The sequence below is a fragment of the Engystomops pustulosus genome, chromosome 4, assembly GCF_040894005.1.
Source record: "Engystomops pustulosus chromosome 4, aEngPut4.maternal, whole genome shotgun sequence".
Classification (NCBI taxonomy): Eukaryota; Metazoa; Chordata; class Amphibia; order Anura; family Leptodactylidae; genus Engystomops; species Engystomops pustulosus.
The window spans coordinates 60,787,225-60,793,990 of NC_092414.1; positions in this window are offsets into that span (position 1 = coordinate 60,787,225).

The window sequence follows — 6,766 nt, forward strand, 5'->3', positions numbered from 1 at the left end:
TTATTACATGACAAGGAGATAGTGACAATGTGTAGAAGGATTATTATGTGATGTAGATGTATTATTGCTCTGTGTCTTTCATGTTGACAAATGGCTCAGGAACACTATGAAATCTATTACAAACACAGTTCTATTACAAATCTCACAGAAAGTTGTAATCCAACGTGGATTGCGGAATCACTTTAATCCACTTAGAACATACCAACGCTGTGGTATCTATAATCCAAAAGAAACAGATGTTTTAATACTGTAATCCCCTAAAGACATGTTTAATGTGTTATTAAAGGGAATCTGTAAACGTGATTAACCTACCTGAACTAACTGCTATGTTATCTAGGGCTGTGCCCACACATGCCAGCCATGCCCATGCTTTTATGGTCCAGCTGCTCTTTCCACGCCAAAACTTCACTTTATAAATACTCAAACTAGGCTGAAGTGCTTTGGCTTGGCACCTTGGGGCTCTGACTCCACATTTCGCTGGTGCCAGGAGTGACATAGCGGAAGAGGGAAGGATGACAGAAGGTGCTAGGTGGTGGAAGCAGAGGGTGCTGTTATTGCTGAGGAGCTCAGAAGGAGCAGCTACATAACATCATGTAAGGTACAGGGCCTTTCTGCTGCCTGAGGACGAAACTTGAAAACGCTGCCCCACCCGTGCCTGATGATGCTACCTCACACACTAGTAGTCAGTGACACAGATGTTAGAGACTATTATCTAGTATCTTACAGGTGAGGATCTGCTCCATCAGGAAGGGGACTTCTTTACGATTTCTCCCGACCATGGTTTTTCTCCACTGAATTCATAACATCAAGTCAAACATCTTCAGCTCTATACAGCACATCTCCTACAGATATATTATATACAGACCCCTCTCATATTATCATTCAGCCCCCATACACAGACGCCCCCTGCTCGGGTCTATTATATATAGTCCCCTCTCTATTACAAATCAGCCCCTACATACAGATGCCAAAATGATTAATACAGCCCCCTCCAACCAGTATCCTGCCCCCAATGTACATGAAACAAGTAACCAGTTTCAAAACAAGAAAATGAATATTTCCCTGTAGTGATGCTATGACGCGCGCTAGACGCTCTCTTATTCTCCCGTCTGTGTCCTGCACTCCATACTAAGCAACGCATATAAGTTCCGTTGCTCAATCCATTTATCGCATCTGTGCAGGGCGGCTCCAGGTTTCAGTAGGCCGGTGGGCAACAAAGCCTCATTGGGCCCCTTTGCAGTGAACTCATTAGAAACAACAGCTCCTATGGAATAATTATATACAGTCTCCAAGACAGAACACTAAGAGAGTAAACCCTTGGTGCTCCATGACATATTATTAAATAAAGGAGAGCTAGTGTTAGTATATACAGTCATCCAAGGCTGGCACCAGCAATCAGCATACCTGGACAACTTAGGACTACAACTCCCAGCGTGCTCTGAAGGAGAGGAAAGAACAGGGGAGACCTGCAGAACTCCAAGTACCAGCCTAGAGGAGAGGAGGTATGAGAGGAGATATGGAGGCCTAGGTTATGCAGGACTACAACTCCCAGCATGTCCTGGAGGAGGGAGAGGCCTGTCTCATGCTGGATTACAACTACCAGCATGAACTGGAGCATAGGGGGTGGACTGGTTCTGCAGGACTACAGCTCTCAGCATGTCCTGCAAAACAGGGTGAGACCTGACTCCTAAAGGAATACAACTTTATCCAAGCCCTGGAAAAGAGGGGCAGACACAGGGAACAACTACCCCCACTATGCTGCAGGAGCTTTAGTTGGAACTTAAGGCTCTTACCTTCACCTTGTATGTGTGTAGGGCATCCTCGCTGATATTCCTCAGGCACAGGCTGCTCCACACCTCGTTCTCTTCCCAGTGCAGACAGAGGAGCCGGTGTTTGCACAGAAGTCGCTGCTCCGGAGGTCTGACAGCTCCGTGTAGAAGAAGACGAGCTCCTGCACATGGCTCGCTCAGGAGACGCCGAGGCTTTCTAGTTCTGGGGGATACAAACGTTACACTCACTCATCACCCAGCACATGGCCCCTGCCCATGTTATTACTGCTCCTCTCCCAGGCTGTATTACACGTGCCTGCCACGGCGCCACCACCTGTCACCTCTGCAGCCCAGATGGGCGACAGTGAGCAGTACAAGTGCTGTGGCCCCCCCTGGCATCGGCAGCCCTGCGTCTATGCCTTAAAGCCACAGGAGCAATTAATTTTTTTTGTTAGATGATTCCGGCGGCCGTGGGCACATGGAACATGGGAACATGCCGCTCCCCCCAGGGCTCTCACATCTGCCGCCTGACGTGAGATTTTCATCTCGCCTCATGGCAGATGCAACCCTGGTGAGTTAGGGCGATTGTTGTGACAGATTCCCCATAAGTGTAATCTAAGAGGATATTTATATTTTGTTGCTGGGGGCCCAGCCAAAATAATGTGCAAAGATCTGTCTCCAAATCTGTGATATAGGGCCCATGTGACTTGATCAAGTAAAGTGTCTTTTTAAACAGCAAGTTCCTTTCTAAAAGCTGAATTTTATGGACCTTGAAATGATAAAGCTGAGCTGCAGTTGTGAAAAATTTAGACCCATCATATGAGCTTCAGACCAATATAACTGAACAAAAGGATAGGAAGAAATTCAAGTGAAATAGGTGTTGGAACTAGCTCATGTGACAGTGTCTACTCAACATCTCAGGAGTAACAATATATCTTAATATACAAACGATCAGCATCGGACTGGAGTATCTTGGGCCCACCAGAGGAAATCATTTTTGGGGCCCACTCTATCTTTTTACTAGAAAGAATACCAGACTACTAATGGAGGGGTAAAACGCACAGATAACTTTGTACAGTTTTAAACAATTTGGGGCAGATTTATCATTAGAATCTAAGAGCAGAACTGTTCTAGTTGCTCGAGGCAACCAATCAGAGCCCAGCTTTCATTTTCCCACAGCAGCTTATAAAATCTGAGCTCTGATTGGTTGCCCTGATTCATGTTAAAAGTCAGAGCACATGTTAATACTTACATAATACAGATGTGTTTCATGTGTTGTGCTCAAAGCATTTAAATTGCAAACGTATCATCAGAATGCAGCCTTTGACTGTGTTCACACTCTGCACTTGAACTACATTTTGGAAGACAATTCCAGCACAGTGCATAGGAGATTCTTCCAATTACATCTGTGTTTACACTGAAACGCTTGCGATCAGGAATGTGCATTGTATACATACGATCAGGAGACATAAATAATTCAAATGCAGTGTGTGAACGCAGAAACCTAAATGTGGCCTATAACCCTAAGCCCACTGTACCCAGCCCCACTAACCCTAGGCTACTGACCCACTAACATGTACAGTGCCCTCCACAATTACAGAGGTTTGGGGGTGTAAGAACAAGTACCTACCTCCCTCTGGTGCACTGGTCAAGCGCTATGCCCCCATCACTCCATCTCTGTATGGATAGAGGTACAGCAGTGACATCACAACCAGAGCTGCAGCGGTTGCAGGACCTGGCTGTGACTACACAGGCTGCATGCAGAGGCTGCAGGGGGAGCCCAATGCTCCCTGTATACATACAGGGACTGGGGGCACTGCCCTGGACCGGAGCACCACAGCGGGTAAGCACAACTGCTTTCTTGTCTTTACAGCCTTCCCACTTCACTGGGAAATAAATATACATATATGCACATAGACTTGTATAAATACATGAAAATAGAAACTAAAGCAAGCTCAGCGATGTGCATTGAGTGAATAATTGTGAGATAATGGGGCTCATTTACTAAGGGTCCGGTGGAGCGCATTTCCGAGTTGCGCTGCATTTAACAGGGGATTTTGGCACACGCGATCGGCCAACTGCACGTAGGCTACATTCACATTAACTTATGGAACAGAGAGAATAGAACATTCCTATCTTTCTCCTGTGTATGGTGCGGTACGGTGCCGTCAATGGGGACATATATAGAGCCACAAGTTTTTGGCTGTATATACGTCCCCACATCAGCAGTATGAATGAGGCTTAAGGCTGATTGCACCAGTTTTCATATAAAGAGGACCTGTCACCACAAATTAGTGCCCCCATCCAAACATACCTACTAAATCTTCTTATGCTTCCCATTTCATAGCCCTGGCTTTAATGAAACTTTAGTTATCAGCTATTAAGCATATCACACATAACACATGGCGGCCTGAGAAGAAAGAGAAGTGCCTGGAGGGCCCCTTAATGTATAAGGAGTCCAAGTAGTGGTGATCTATAAGCTGGACCGCTGGTTTGTCAATCAGACATCAAGTATGTTATGTGTCATATGCTCAAGGGGCGATTACTGGAGTTTGATTAAAGCCAGGGCTATGAAATGGGCAGCATTAGAAAGGGTCTGGGGAGTAGATTTAGTCGATTTGTTTGACCACTTATTTGTGGTGACAGGTCGTCTTTAAAGAAAGAAATTGTGTAGATAGAGGGTCAGCAACTCTGGTACATGTGCAAAGAGTGACATGAAAACCATAAATTCCCAACACGGAAGAGCCTGTAGCAGTACAGACAATAAGGGCTATAGATCACTTGGAATATTTCAAGGGGTCAGGCTCTATAATAACTAATAAGGCTTCTTGTACCATTGATAGTTACTTCATGTTCCCAGTCAGGTATTTCTATCCTGCACTGCAGCACTGTGGTGGACTGGTGTAATAGCAGAAACAAGCCAACAAGTACAGATATCATTGGGAGCAGAGATCATCTCGTCCCAGTATTCGATGCATTGCCGCCCGTGCTGTTACTGTATTTTAGAATGTTAATAGCAAACCTACCCCATTCTAGTGTAAGCTGCCTCCTTTCTAGCTAGGTCTATTAGGAGGATAGATAAGAGCTATTTTGGACTGTGCTGTGAGTCCGATAAATTTAAACTAACTTTCAAAGAAAATAAGGTTGATATATAATTTTCTATTTTTTAGTTATATAACAGAAACTGGAAACCTGAAAGAGAAAATGTAGATCAGTGAGTGCACTGTACAGATGTATGGGGGCAATAGAATAAAACTTTCTAACTATATAAATGTAAGCAAGCACCTGTCTTTAGATGTCGTGATGAGTGGTTACACAACACTAAATGTCTCACCATAGAACTCCTTGCCATGGATTTCTGGATTCACCGTTTTGGAGAATCTGTGTGACTAAATAAGTAAATGGGGACTGTCTGATGACAACTGCCTCTTTTTAGAGTGATTACTGTTTGTTCATACTCAATGGGACAACGATGTGGCTATGGAATAGTGATTCTTAAAGGGAACCTTTACTCACATAATGACAGCATTTTTAATACTTATTCCCAGTCTGCTTCTATAATAAATACTACTACTTCCACTCACTTTTAAAACTATAGAACAGTTTACCTGGTTCCCTGCCAGCATACTGCAATGAATCACAGGGTCACCTGTTACGAGGCTGCGATCATCATCATCTGCTCTGATAGATTTTCCTCTTTCCTCCCTCCTCCCTATTGTCTCCTCCTCTGTCCTGTCGCTATTAGCTGACCCTCCACTCTAAGCAAGTCACTGTTAGCTTACATCTTTAAAAAAGAGAGAGGGAGAAGGGTGGAAGAAATAGTAGTGCATAGAGGAGTAGAGGAGATGATGATGATGATGATGATGGCACTAGGGACACCTCTCTGCCCTGATTGCAACTTGCTGGCAGGAAGCCTGATATACTTTTATCAACTTTTATAAGTGAGTGGAAACAGTTATGTTAATTATAAAAGTAGATAGGTAAATAGTATTAAAATGACTATTTGGAACTCTCTTTAGGTGAAAAAGTGTTTCCTGATGACAGGTTCCTTTTAAATCATGAACCACAGAACATGCAAATGCGGGAATCCACCGATGGGTCCCCCACCCCCACCCTGCATAACATGCATGACACCAACAAAACAACAAAGCCATGAAATTTTTGTCAAAAAGATACAATAATCTTTATTAGATATTAATCAATAAAATACATAACATTATCAGAATTCATGAAATAGCAAGAACACTGGAAAAAGACATAAAAACATCATAGGGACATGGGCAGAGCCGATAATAGTCAGATATAAAACATATAAATTGAAATATAGCAAGCTACAAATGCTGTTACCAATTACAGCTATCTGTGTGCAAGGAGTGCCAGTAGATAAATAATATGATGGTCACAAGCTTATACAATTATATGAGAATACAAACATTAAACAGTAAGAAAAATCACTGCTCAGCCATATTGGATTGCTCTGTGTCTACCAAGATGACAAACACCCCAGCAGCGCACATATTGGCACGTCACCTTCGTAAAGACGAGTACTTCTAAGTGACGAGTATTGTATCTTTTTGTGTTTGTTACCATGAAGCATGGTCCTTTGTACTGTAAAAACTAAACACAACTGTTAACACAATAACGAATAAAATTACATAAGAAGAAACATGGATTGTATATTGTGTAGGAAAAGAAGACATAAAACAGAGACCTTACTGATGATTTTTCATTGTACTGTATATATATATATATATATATATATATATATATATATATATATAGTGACATTATTGAGAATAAGAAGTTAAATGACTCAGTTAACTAAAAAAAATAGGAATATAATAATTTGGGGCTGAAGCAGGTGTGTGAAAGACAAATGCGAGATTTGCCAACTATTGCAATAAATACGTATAAGGAAGTGAAAACAATTTCAAAGTTTGAGTGGCTGAAGATGAGAAAGATGCTGACTGTTTCTTTTGCCAAATGTCAACAATGAC